General features: G+C 33.4%; 1 protein-coding gene across 5 annotated transcripts in view; it reads right to left on the bottom strand.

The window, feature by feature from the left end:
• Positions 1–15,262, bottom strand: part of ZC3H12B (zinc finger CCCH-type containing 12B) — a 523,339-nt gene that overhangs the window by 268,045 nt on the left and 240,032 nt on the right. The gene's annotated exons all lie outside the window — the stretch shown is intronic.

Raw genomic sequence — 15,262 nt, 5'->3', positions numbered from 1 at the left:
TATTTTTTATACTAAAATTAGTGTGTAGCTTCTTTCTTTTCACAGCACTTGATCCAGGTGGGTAAGTCAGAAATTATCTAATTATCCATTTGTTTTGGGAGCAGAGAAGCAAAACTGAATAAGCTCAATTTTAGCCTTTCAACTCTGGCTATCTCAAAATGTTCCACCTTTTGGTGATAACCCCTTCCACTAACTCACTGCAATCAATTGTCCCAAGTTACTTAGCTATTTTAATATCCCTAAGATCTACAATGGTAGCTGTGGCTAGATCACATGCTTTAATCATTGTATTTACACTCATTAGAGAAAGTAGACAGGAATACTGAAAAACAACCATTGAGTTCAATAAAGATGTTGTACTATTTGTTATTTAGTTCTATATGTTAAGACATGTCAGTTTTAATTTAAATATCATTTCCATAGCCTACCAGAAAGACTCAGAAATGATGGCTAGATGCAACCCTTTCTGAAGAAACTTATAGGAATATAAGAGAGATCCAGCAATAATGAACATTGACGTGGGGTCACCTCCAGCTTCTATATCTGAAGCCCTAGACAGCACCACCACCATTTTGGCTGCTGCATGTAACCCTTATATCTGTTTCAGAATAGTGGCAGCATCAGATGTAATGGTCATATTACCTTTCTATTTTTACTTTTTTATCCTTTCCTTTTGGTTTATAGCATGTTCTAAGAGCATTAGCAACCTCTTTTGCCATGTAGATATTTCCTAAATTGACCTGAGATGACTTTTCACTCTTTATGGGAACACTTCCTGTAGCCTCCAGCAGTCCTGGTGGGGATGGCGCTCCAGGATGCCATGTTCTCAGGCATGACAAACTTGGCTGGGTCTGCAAGGGCTTGGAAAGGATGGACATGGATTCCAGCCAGCCATAAAATAACAATATAACTCTATTGCTTTCATGACTCTTCCAGAAGACAGTGCCAATGCCGAGAGAATGGTTTGTGTTTTTTTAATATTTTTCTTTGTTAAAATTCTCGCTTTGTTCATGCATTTTTTTTCCTAATGAGTTGTACAGTTTTAACCTTCTTTCAGTTATGTGGTTTGGAAATACATTTTTCTCAGCTGTAGGTTGGCTTTTTATTGTGTTGATTATTCTCTTTGCTATGCAGAAACTTTTTAGTTTGATGTAGTCCTAATTATTTATTATTGCACCAGAAGTCTGAGCTTTTGGTATAATATCCAAAATATGATTACCAATGCCTATGTCAAGAACAATTCCCTTATGTTCTCTTCTAGAAATTTCATAATTTCTGGTCTTACATTTAGGTCTTTTATGCATTTTGAGTCGTTTTTGTGTATGGTGTAAGATAAGTGTCCAATTTCTTGCTTTTGCATGTGGAAATCTAGTTTTCCCAGCATCATTTATTGAAGATGCTCTTTTTTTGACATTGTGTCCTCTTGGTGCTCTTAACAAAAATTAGTTGATAATATGTGTTTGGATTTATTTCTGGGATCTCTATTCTATTTCACTTGGTCTATATTTCTGTTTGCATGCCAGTATCATACTACTTTAGTTACTATAGTTTTGTAATATAATTTAAAATCAGGAATTATGATGCCTCCTACTTAGATTTTCTTTCTCAGAATTCCTTTGGCTATTTGGGGATTTCTGTGGTTATATGAAAATTTTAGAATTTTGTTCTATTTTTATGAAAAACAACATTGGAAATTTGATAGAAACTACCTTAAATCTACATATTGATTTGGGTAATATGAACATTTTAATAATATTCATTCTTACTATCCATGAACATGAGATATCTTTCCATTTATTCATGTCTTCTTTATTTTATTTAATCAGTATTAGTTTTGTAGCTTTAGGTGTATAAATCTTTCCCTTCATTTTAAAAAATTAATCTTATGCTCGGTATGGTGGCTTATTCCTTTAAGCCTAGCCCTTCGGAAGGCTGAGACAGAATTGCTTGAGGCCAGGAGCTCAAGACCAGCCTGGGCAACATAGAAAAACCCAGTCTCTACAAGAAAAAAAAAAAAAAAAAAAAAACAGGTGTGGTGGTGAATGACTGTAGTCCCACCTATTCATGAGGCTGAGGCAGGAGGATTGCTTTAGGTCAGAAAGTTGAGGCTGCAGTTAGTCATAATTACATCAATGCACTCCAGCCTGGGTGATAGAGTAAGATCCTGCCAAAAAAAAAAAAAGCTAATAATAATAAAAATAAAATTTATTCTTCAGTATTTAAATTTTTTGATGCCATTTTAAATAAAATTGTATTCTTGATTCATTTTCCTGCTAAGCCGTTCTTTGTGTATAGAGTTAATACTGATTTTTCTATGTTGATTTTGTATCTGCAATGCTACTGAATTTGTTTATTAATTCTAACAGATTTTTTTATCTTTATGATTTTCTAAATTAAATGCCATGTAATCTGCAAACAGACATACATTTATTTCTTTCTAAATTGAATGCCTTTTTGCTTTTTCTTGTCTGATTGCTCTTATTAATACTATGATGAATAGGAGAAGTGAGAGTGTGCATCATTTATTTATTTCTTTATTTTACTTTAGGTGCATAGTATATCTGGCATTTCTCCCCATGTTATCCTTCCCCGTCCTCCCCTTCCTCCCCACCCCCTGCTGTCTCTCCCCTACCCTCACCAACTCCCCCCAGTTTGTAATGCTTGAGAGTGTACATTTTTGCCTAGTATTAGATCTTAGTGAAAAACTTTTCAGTTGTTCCCCATTCATTATGATAAGTTTTTCATATATGGCCTTTATTATGTGAAAGGACTTTCCTTCTATATCTAAATTGTCAAAAGTTTTTTTTTATCAAGAAAGGATGCCGAACTTTGTCAAATTATTTTCTGTATCAATTGAAATGATAATGTAGTTTTTAATCTTTCATTTTGTGAATGTACTGTATCATATTGATTGATTTGCATATATTACTGCAGCCTTGGATGGCAGTATTTCAGGAGTGCAGTGGTGTAATTATGACTAACTGCAGCCTCAACTTTCTGCCGTCATATGATCATAATGTACAATATTTTTTATATGTTGTTGAATTTGGTTTGCTGTATTTAATTGAGGATTTTTGTATCAAAGTTTATTACATTTATTGGCTTGTAGTTTTTTTCTTTTGGTGTCTTTTTCTGGTTTAGGTATCAAGGTGATGTTGGACTCATAAAACGTGTTTGAATATGTTTCCTGTAGTTCTCTTTGTTTGAAAGAGTTTAAAAATTATTATTGGTAACAATTTTTCTTTGAATATTTGGTAGAATTCAGCCATAAAATAACATGTCCCAGGGCTTTTATTTGAAAGTTTTAAAATTACTTCTTCAATCTGTTTATTTGTTATTGATATATTCAAGCTTTTTATTTCTTCCTAATTTAATCTGTGTAGGTTATATTTTTCTAGAAAGTTATTCATTTCCTCTAGGTTACTCAAGTCATTGAAATGTAATTATTCATAATACTCACTTATATTCCCTTTTATCTCTGAGACATCTGTTGTAATGTCTCCATTTTCATCTCTGGTTTTATTTACTTTAGTCTCATGTCTTTTTTCTTTTCTAGTCTAGCTACAGCTTTATCAATTTTAGTTTTTCAAAGAAGCAACTCACAGGAATATCATTTTTTCCTATGGTTTTTCTTCTATTCGATTATTTGTTCTCTTCTGATAGTTATTATTTCCTTCCTTCTGCTAACTTTAGGTTTAGTTTGTTCTGCTTTTCCTTTCTCCTTGATATATAATGGTAGCTTATTTATTTATGATATTGCTACAACCTTCTTTCTTAGAACTGCTTTTCTGAATCACATAGGTTTTGATATGTTGTGCTTCCATTGTCATTCTTCTCAAGATATTTAAAAATTCCCCATTTGATTTATTCTTTGATTCACTGGTTGTACAGGAGAGATATCCTCTATTTAGTGAGACATTGCTCTTGTGGTTATATTTAGATTTTTGTATAATGTTTGTTTCAGAAATTTTGGCATATTTAATGCAGATAATTTAAAATTTTTTGAATGAGTCCAATACCTGAACTTTCTTAAGGACATTTTTTCCCTTTATTTCCTGTGTATAGACCATATTTTCTTTTCTTTCCTTTTTGCATACTTCCTCATTTTTAGTTGAAACCTGAAATTTATGAATATTGTAATGTGGTAACCCTGGAACTCAGATTCATGCCCTTCTATAGAGTTTGTTGTTGCTGCTTTTTGTGGATTGGTATTAGCTTGCTTAGTGACTTTTCTAAACTATGTTTGTAAATTCTGAATTATTTTTCTTATATAGCCAGTGAATTCTGTGTTTTGTTTGTTTAGCATCCAGCTAGTGTTTTAACATAGTTCTTTCTTTCTTTCTTTCTTTCTTTTTTCTTTCTTTCTTTCTTTCTTTCTTTCTTTCTTTCTTTCTTTCTTTCTTCTTTCTTTCTTTTCTTTCTTTCTTTTTCTTTCTTTCTTTTCTTTCTCTCTCTCTCTTCTTTCTTTCTTCTTTCTTTCTTTCTTTCTTTCTTTCTTTCTTTCTTTCTTTCTTCTTTCTTTCTTTCTTTCTTTCCTTCTTCTTTCTTCTCTTTCTTTCTTTTTTGTTGTACTTTAATTTCTGGGGTCCATGTGCAAACATGCAGGTTTGTGACATAGGTATACATGTGTGATGGTGATTGGCTGCATCCATCACCCCATTATCTACATTAGGCATTTCTCCTAATGCTACAGCTCCCCTTGCCCCCAACTCCTGACAGTCCGCAGTGTGTGATGTTCTCCTTTCTGTGTCCATGTGTTCTCATTGTTTAACTCCCACTTATGAGTGAGAACATGTGGTGTTTGGTTTTCTGTTCTTGCATTACTTTGCTGAGAATGATGGTTTCTAGCTTCATCCATGTCCCTGCAAAAAACATGAACTCATCTTTTTTATGGGTGCATAGTATTCCATGGTGTATATGTTTCACATTTTCTTTATCCATTCTATCATTGATGGGCATTTGCGTTGGTTCCATGTCTTTGCTATTGTGAACAGTGCTGCAATAAACATATGAGTGCATGTGTCTTTATAATAGAATGATTAATAATTCTTTGGGTATATACCCAGTAATGGGACTGCTGGATAAAATGGTATTTCTAGCTCCAAATCCTTGAGGAATTGCCACACTGTCTTCCACAATGGTTAAATTAATTTACACTCCCACTAACAGTGTAAAAGCATTCCTATTTCTCCACATCCTCTCCAGCATCTGTTGTTTCTTGACTTTTTAAAGATCATCATTCTAACTGACATAAGATGGTATCTCATTGTGGTTTTAATTTGCATTTCTGTAATTACCAGTGATGATGAGCTTTTTTTCATGTTTGTTCAGTCTATCTATTGCTTGTCTTCACTATTGTCCTTTGCTCTGTTATGCTATGACCAATACTTGTGGCTTTAAATGCTTTTAACAAAAGCTGCACATGAAGCCACCCCAATCTTTAATATTCTGATTAAGGGGAAATAAAGGTAAGCTCTTGCACTTGTCAGGTAGTTGCCACAGAGGTGGAAAAGCCACAAACACAATTCTCTGAGAATAGGATTTGTTGTGCTCCCTCTGGCACTAGCAACTTGCATCAGAAACATAAAATTTTGCTGTCATGGCCACCACTAATCTGGGGTGTGGAGTATGGTAGGCACCAATTAAACATTCCCTAGCACTCCTTTACTACAAAACAACATCTTATTTATTCAAGCCTCTTTCTGGTTGTTTTAAGTTTTTTGATAAATTCCCCAATTTTGCAAAAGTTGATTCTGATGGTTATCTTCAACCCATTAGTTGATTTTGTGAAGGAATAGAGCCCTGGAGTTTCCTAATTTGCTATTTCCAGTGATGTCTGTTCCTTCTATGCGTGTTTTAAAGCTTTGCCAGGGCAGATTTGGAGTGGCTTTCATTCTACAAATAGTTTGGTACTACAGTTAAGATTTGACTCTTTGGGGATCTCACTCTTCTGAATGCCTGAGAATGTAACAAGGACATTTCTCCTCTGTATAACTGGAATTTTAGTTTCTTGTAGCTCCGTATGATTTCTGAGAAATAGATTACAGTCCCTGGTAGTTGTCTTTACTTGGCATTGCTGAATTTCACCATACACATATGCATTTTTTTATTTGGCCAAATACTCAAGAGAATTCTTAACCAATTTTCTAGAGTTCTTCCTCCCTATAGTTATGGCCTTTCTTATACTCTGCTGCAAAATTCTTAGCCATTTTGGCTCCCCCAAATTCTGATCTAGCTTCTGAACTCAGGGACACCACTGTGTTCTAGTTGTGTTAGCACTCACTATGCTGCAGTCTGGAAACTGCTTTTATGTAAAAAGTTGGGATGAACATTGGGCTCACCTGGTTTGTTTTTATTTTCTCAGAGATTATAGTCTTATGCTGTTGGTTGTCCAACATTTGATAACAGATTTGATTTATTCCCCTCTCCATGCTGGTTTTCTTATTGTTTATGTCAACAAGGCAAGTTGAATTCCAATTACTTTGTGATGGCCAGAAGCAGAAAGTTACAAACAACTGCAACACTAACAACAATCACAACAAATGATGTGCTCACTTAGTATCTTTGACATTAAAATGTCTTAAATGGATTAGGACTTCAGAAGGTTAGAAAAAAAACCGGCATAAATACAGCTACAGTATCTGGAAAGGTGGCAATGATGTAAATGGTCTATAAACATATTTTCATACATTAGGAAATGCTTACAAGCCTTTCTTTTGCTCACTGAGATGGGAACTCTAATGGCAGTGATGGTTGCTGTAATTCAGACATTTAATTTTCACTAAAATTCCTACTAAGTGAGAAGCAGTATAAAGGCTTCCACCTGGCTGCCAGTAGGCTAGATATGGCTCAGTAAATAATTTTGTTTGACCAGTACACTAATTTTAAAACTTGAATTTCAATGTCTTTTCATAAACCATGCAAACTCCATTTCCCATAATCCCTATTTTTTTTTTATTCCCACTGTATCAGGTATTTGTCATTTCACTAGCCTGTAAATTTGGAATTAGGCTGCCTATGTTTAAATCTTGATTATCTGCCTGCTTACTTTTATTTTTGTGCAAGCTAATTAATTTCTCTGAGCATCAGGTTTCTCTGAAAAGGGAAGTAGATAATATTACTTACTTCAGAAGATAAAATGTACTTATCTACATAAAATGGTTAGCATAGCACTTGACATTGAATATGTTAGTGATAATAATTATTATGCCTAAGGAAGGTTTTGCCTAAGGCTGACTTAGTAGCAGAAAGTAAGTCTGCAGCCCTGAATTCTAGTCTTGGCTCTACCACTGTTTTGCTGTGTGACTGTTTCTCCTCTCTAATCTCATACTGTATTCAACTCGTACATTCTATGATTCCATTTATTTGAGGGCCTCCTTGACTAATATGAATTAGGAGAAACATTTATATACCTCACAATGATCCTAATCTGATCACAATTATTTCCATCAGCAGAAATGTACTATAGTGGAAAGTACACAGATATTTTGACTTCAAGAATGTGGTCACAAGACTTGCTTTTACTATTTAAAACTGTATGACCTCCAGCAAGTGTCACTTTCCTGGACTTCAGTTTTTTTCTTCTATAAAATGAAAATAATAATAATCTCTGTCTTCTTCACAAAGTAGTTGGAAGGACCAAATAATACAATGAATATAAACATATTCAATGAGCTATATGATGTTTAATAAATATTATTGGTTATTTAAAATAAATTATTTTTGTTACCCATTTCTGCCATTTCCCTTCTGGTGTGGAAATGAGATATGGGTCAATTATATATAGATCAAAACTAGATAATTAACAAACTGAATATATATTTTTTGTGTAAAAATTTAAAGAAATTACAAATTCACAGTAACCAAAATAAAATTTGAACTTGAAATTGACTGAATGTACTGTATGCACTTGTCTCCATTTCCATTACACTGAAAACACCCACAATTTTCTTTTCTTCAATAGCTTTTGGGATACAAGTGCTTTTTGGTGACATGAATGAACTGTATGGTGGTGAAGTCTGAAATTTTAGTGCACTCATCACTTGAGTAGCGGACATTGTACCTAATATGTCATTTTTTATTTTTCACTGTCATTCCACTCTCTCAGCTTCTGAGTTTCCAATGTTCATTATACTACTCTTGATGCCTTTGAGTATCCATAGCTTATAAGAAGGCATTTGGTTTTCCTTTCCTGATATTCTTCACATAGAATAATGACCTCCCAGCTACATCCAAGTTGCTGCAAAATGCATTAATTTATTTTATTTTATAGCTTGATAGTATTCCATGGTTTATGTATAGCACATTTTCTTTATCTACTTATCGGTTGATGAGCACTTTGGTTGATTACATATCTTTAAAATTGTAAATTATGCTGTGATAAACATACGTGTGCAGGTGTCTTTTTGATATATTGATTTATTTTCCTTTGGTAGATTGCTAGTAGTAAGATTTTGGGATTGAATAATAGATCTACTTTAAGTTCTTTAAGGAATCTACACACTGTTTTCTATAGAAGTTGTACTAACTTATTTCCAACAGTAGGAAACATCCACTTTTAGGGCCATATCCCTGTGATATCTTGCTATCACTCAGATTACTTACATATTAACAATCTTGATATTTTGATATTACTATCTTATATTCCATTTTCGGCCCATAATCTCTTATCCTTCTAGTTCCCTCATTGCAATTACTCTTTTACATTACAGAGACCTCTGGTTTCCTGAAATATTTCTCCATTCCATTAACTCAGCCATGCATTTTTATAATTTGATACCTTTTCTCATGCTGTTTGCTCTACCTAGGATACTCTTTTGCCTGCCCACTCATCCATTAAGTCCCAGATAATATGTAATTCCTCTATGAGACATTCACTATCCCTACTAAGTACAATTAACCACCCCTCTTTTATGATCCCTAAGTAGTTTTAAATATATATCTATTGTCTGGGTGAGGTGGCTCTTGCCTGTAATCACAGCACTTCGGGAGGCTGAGGTGGGTAGATCACGAGGTCAGGAGACCGAGACCATCCTGGCCAACATGGTGAAACCCCGTCTCTACTAAAAATACAAAACTCAGCTAGGTGTGGTGGCACATACCTGTAATCCCAGCTACTTGGGAGGCTGAGGCAGGAGAATTTCTTGAACCTAGGAGGTGGAGGTTGCAGTGAGCCAGGTTAGTGCCAGTGCACTCCAGCCTGGAGACAGAGCAAGACTCAGTCTCGAAAAAAAAATATATATATATATATATATAATATTATATATATTATACATAATATATATAACATATATATTATATATAACAGTCCTATCACAATATATCATAATTATATATATATATGTTGTTTCTATTAGTCTGTGAATTGCTCCAAAATATTTTTTAGTAATAATAGCATGCCAATTATCAAGTGATTATCTGCCAACCATTGTACAAATAAACTTTATTCATATTATTATTTTTAGGCACATAAAAGTCTTTTGAGAAAGAATATTATCCCCATTTTTAAAGGTGAGAGAACAAAAGCTTAGTGAAGCTAATAAATTTGCCCAAAGTCTTATAACTAGTAAGATCTAGTACGTGAACTCAGGTTATACTATTTCAAAAATGGTATGCTTAACCACTATGCAATATTTTACAAACGATGTAGACCATGTCTTAATTGTATCTCTATAATATATACTATAAGGAGGGAAGGGAGTGAAGCAGGGAGAGCAAGAGGGGGTGGAGAGGGTGAGAAAGAGAATCTAGCAAACAGCAGATATTTAATATATTTACTGACTGAATGAAAATATCAATGCATAAAAATTAATGAATACAATAGACTCTTTAATGAGGTAGAAAATGACCTTATTTTACTAGCATTGTGATATTAGATACATTGTTTCACCACTTGTATCCTGTGTCTTCAAGTCTTAAAATATAGCTACTATATACATTACAATGTTTTGAGAATTACATAAAATAATTAAACACCCTACATAGTTCATTTTTCTATTCTCTATCACAGTATTGGCAGGAATTTGTTTTTATAGTAGGGAGATGAAATTTATTATGTTTTTATCCCCACCACTATAACATTATCAAACAAGTTACACAACATCACTCAAATTGACCAAAATGATTAAATTTCAAACATTGCAGACTCAGAAAATGGAGAACCACTGAAGTCATAACTAGTCTGCCAGAGGCAGCTGCTGCCAGAATCTGCTTGCTTATTTGGGAACATGGGTGATGCCTCAGAAGACAATACTGACTTCCTTTCAGATGGTCACTACGGAAGAATATTTTTTATTCAACTGGGTAACCTAACTTAATATCAATTAGGATCTATAGGTAAGCACCAAATTTATATAATTTTGGTCAAATGAATGACATGAAGAACTGAGTTACTTTCCTGATTATCAGAAAACTTTGCATTTTAAAACAATTAAAATACAAAATTGATTATATGGTAGGTTATATTTGGGAAAGAGATAACGGGAAAATACTTTCTTTCAAATAATCTACTTCTAACCACAGACTTTAAAGAGCTTATATAAAGGAGCCTACAATAAAAGAGGGTGCCAGTAGAAATGAATACTATACAATCTACTAAGGTTACATGAACTCTTCAAAGAGTGACAGAACAAAGAAATGAGCTATACTAAATTACATTTAGGGCATGAAACCTAAGATATGTGCTAAGCATCGTCAAATTTAGGCACTTTTCTCTTTAGGTAAATGATTCCTACATTTCAGTTTTTTTCAAACTACCTTCACAAGTTTTGACATATCTGAATATTTACTGCCTGCATTATAATATCTGGGTACTACATGTATTATGATTTATTTTTTGGGGAGTGACTCACTTTTATTTAACCTTTTCTTAAGACTTCCTTAAATTACTTTCCTTAAATATTTTGCTTAGCCTTTTGTTAATTTCATTCATAAATTATGGGTTTAATGTGATGAGTTGATAACTTTCTCTAATAAATATTAAATAAACACATATGTATTACAAGTAAAATAAAATAAATCCATTTAAGTAGTACTTCAAATCATCTCAAGTGCCAGCAGTGGTATACATGTATACCATACTTTGGAAACACTGCCTCAGATTAAGTGAGATCCCTGAAAATCTATATACTTTCCCCATATTAAGTCAATGTCTTGCAGAATCATCATTGGAAGGTGTACTTTAATGCTATTCTGCCATAACGTTATGAAGGGCTATTTCTAGAAATAGTAATATAAAATGACTAGACCTACAAATTGAAATTGCTGTGAAAGGGTTAAAGACATTGCTGATTATTTTGTTTAATATCTGTTCAAGGTCCGAAACGAAAACTTTACTTTCAAATTTAGTGTCAGAAAACACTTGGTTATCTCCGTTCTCTTTCACAGTGAAACTTCCGTTACTACACATTCCTTTCTACTTTGGTTGCTAAGAAGCTTTGCAACACCTCTGATGCCAGTCTTAGCAACTATATTAATCTCTGTGGTTAGCTTAATGTGATTTGTCTAATTTGATTTAATGAAATTTTCTTTATATGTATTAAGCACTTAAAAACATTTTTATAAGAAAAGGTGATGAAAAGTAGAGAAAGAAAATATTATTGAATGCTTATAATATATAACAAGCACTGTGCTATGGCTTTACATTAGTTATCTCATTCACTGCTTAATAATTGTACAAGGCATATACTATTTTCTTAACTTTATAAATAAGCAATCTGAGATTCAGGTAATTTTCTAATTTGCCCAAAGTCAGCTAATAAGTAACACAGCTGTGAATTTATCCCAGTCTCTGAATATAAAGGTGAAGTTCTTTTCATTATATTATACTAACCTCCATATAAAAAGGTAGACCATCAACAAAAATATTTAAAGAGAAGAAAATTTACTTTTATTTAATTTTTAAAAATCTCCTTACAGTTATCTATAGGTGCCTCACTAATTTACATTTCCGTAAACAGTGTATGAACATTCTCTTTATTTCCATACCCTCACCAATATCTATTATTCCTTGTTTTTTTTTTAACATTTATTTTAGGGTCAGGGTCCATGTACAAGTTTACTATATAGACAGATTGCATGTAACAAAGATTTGATGTGCAGGTTATTTTGACAGCCGGGTAATAAGCATAGTAATTGATAGGTAGTTTTTTGATCCTCAACCTTCCTCTCACCCTACACCCTCAAGTAGTCACTAGTGTCTACTAATTAAGAACACAATCCCATTCTAATTTTCATTGTAGAGTTCTTTCACTTTCCTGGTTAGCTGTATTCCTGGATATTTTATTCTTTCTGTGACTATTGTGTTCTTATTGTGTTCTTATCATCCTGCACATTATTGGTGTATAGAAATGCTACTGCTTTCTAATTTTTTTTATTTCAATAGGTTTTTGGGAACAGGTTGTGTTTGATTACATGAACAAGTTCTTTAGTGGTGATTTCTAAGATTTGGTGCACCGATCACCTGAGTCATGCACAGTGTACCCAATGTGTAGTTTTTTTTATACTTCACCACCTCCTACCCTTTCCCTTGAGTTCCCAAAGTCCAGTGTATCATTCTTATGCTTTTGCATCCTCATAGCTTAACTTCTATATATGAGTGAGAACATGTGATATTTAGTTTTCCATTCCCAAGTTACTTCATTTAGAATAATGGTCTCTGATTCCATCCAGGTTGCTTCAAATGCCATTATTTTGTTTCTTTTCATGGCTGAGTGGTATTCCATGGTGTATATATATGACATTTTATTTTTCCACTCATTGCTTAATGGGCGATTGGGCTGGTTTTATGTTTTTGCAATTGCAAATTGTGCTGCTATAAACACGCATGTGCAAGTATCTTTTTCATATAATGACTTCTTTTCCTCTGGTTAGATATCTGGTAGTGGGACTGCTAGATCAAACAGATCTACTTTTAGTTCTTTAAGGAATGTCTACATGTCTACACTGTTTCCCATAGTGGTTGTACTACTTTACATTCCCATCGACAGTGTAAAAGTGTTTCCATTGCTGTGCAGAAGCCCTTCTGTTTAATTAGGTCTCATTTGTCAAGTTTGTTTTTCTTGCACTTTTTTTTTTTTTTTTTTTTGGCATCTCCATCATGACATCTTTGTCAGGTCCTATATCCAGAATGGTATTTTCTACGTTATCTTCCAGGGTTTTTATAGTTTTAGGTTTTACATTTAAGTCTTTAGTCCATCTTGAGTTGATTTTCATATAAGTTGTAAGGAGGAAATCTAGTTTCAATTTTCTGCATATGGTTACACAGTTATCCCAGCATAATTACTAAATAGAGAATCTTTTCCTCATTGCTTTTTTTCATTGACTTTATAGAAGATTCGATGGTTGTAGGTGTGCAGCATTATTTCCGCACTCTCTATTCTGATTAATTAGTTTATATGTCTGCTTTTGTACCAATACTATGATGTTTTGACTATTGTTGCCTTGTAGCATAGTTTGATATTGGGCACTGTGATGCCCCCAGTTTTGTTCTTTCTGCTTAGGATTGCCTTAACTATCCAGCTTTGTTTTGGTTCCACATGAACTTTTAAAAAAAATTCTGTAAAGAGTATCATCAGTAGTTTGATAGGAATAATATTGAATCCGTAAATTGCTTTGGGCAGTGTGGGCATTTTAATGATATTACTTCTTCCTATCCATAAGCATGGAATGTTTCTCCATGATTTGTGTTATCTGATCTCTTTGAACAATGGTTGATAATTTTCCCTGTAGAATTCTTTCACCTCCCTGGTTAGCTGTATTCCTCGGGATTTTATTCTTTTTGTGGCTATTGTGAATGGGATTGTATTCTTAATTTGATTCTCATCTTGCATATCGTTGGTGTATATTCCTATACGAATGCTAATAATTTTTGTACATTGATTTTGTATTCTGAATCTTTGCTGAAGTTGTTTATAAGATTGAAGAGCTATAGGAAAGAGACTATGAGTTTTTTCTTAGTGTAGAACCATACAGTCTGCAAGCAGAAATAGTTTGACTTATTCTCTTCCTATTTAAGTGCCTTTTATTTCTTTCTCTTGACTGATTGCTCTGGCTAAGACTTTCAGTAAGTACTATGTGGAAAGAAAGTGTTGGGAAAGCACATCCTTGTCTTGTTTAAGTATTCAGGGAGAATGCTTACAGCTTTTGCCCATTTAACATGATGTTGGCTGTAGGTTTGTCATAGGTGGCTCTTATTATTTTGAAGTATGTTTCTTTAATGTCTAGTTTGTTGAGGGTTTTTAATATGAAGGAACGTTCGATTTTATTAAAAACCTTTTCTACATCTATTGAGATAATCATGTGATTTATGTTTTTAGTTCTGTTTATATGATGAATCACTTACTGAATTGAGCATATCGAACCAACCTTGCATCTCAGGAACACAAAGCCTGCTTAACTGTGGTGAATTAGCTTTTTGATGTGCTTGATTGTGGTGGACTAGCTTTTTGATGTGCTGATGGATTTGGCTTGCTAATATTTTGTTGAGGAGTTTTGCACCTACATTCATCATGGAAATTGGCCTGAAGTTTTCTTTTTTTGCATCTTTCAGGAGCAGGTTGTTTAATGTCTCTGCCAGATTTTAGTATCAGCATGATGTTAGCCTCATAAAATGAGTTAGGGAGAAGTTTCTCCTCCTCAAATTTTTGGAATAGTTTCAAGTAGAAATGGTACCAACTTTTTTCCTGTATAGATCTGGTGGAATTCAGCTGTGAATCTGCCTGGTGTTGGGTTTCTTCCAGTTGGCAGTCTTTTTATTACTAATTCAATTTTAGAACTCATTATTAGTCTGTTCAGGGTTTCAATCTCTTCTTGATTCAATTTTGGGTGATTGTATGTTTCCAGAAACTTACTCATTTCTTCTAGGTTTTCTAATTTGTGTGCATAGGGATGTTTTAGTAGTCTCTGAGGTTTCTTTCTTTCTTTTTTTTTTTTTCCTTCTCTATTACTGTGGGGTCAGTGGTAACATCTCCTTAGTCATTTATGATTATTTCAATCTTCTCTCTTTTTTATTTATTAGTCTAGTTGGTAGTTTATGTTATTAATTCTTTCAACAAACCAATTCCTGGACTCTTTTGTATGTTTTTTCATGTCTTAATATCCTTCATTTCAGCTTTGATGTTAGTTATTTTTTGTCTTCTGCTAGCTTGAGGGTTGGTTGGCTCTTGTTTCTCTAAGTTCTCGAGGTGTAATGTTATGTTGTTAATTTGAGACGTTTCTAAGTTTTTAATGTGGACATTTAGAACTATAAACTTCCCTCTTAGCA

Source organism: Saimiri boliviensis, chromosome X (assembly GCF_048565385.1).
Source record: "Saimiri boliviensis isolate mSaiBol1 chromosome X, mSaiBol1.pri, whole genome shotgun sequence".
NCBI lineage: Eukaryota > Metazoa > Chordata > Mammalia > Primates > Cebidae > Saimiri > Saimiri boliviensis.
The sequence above is the reverse complement of the archived record's forward strand: the minus strand, read 5'-3'. Positions and strand labels throughout refer to the sequence as shown.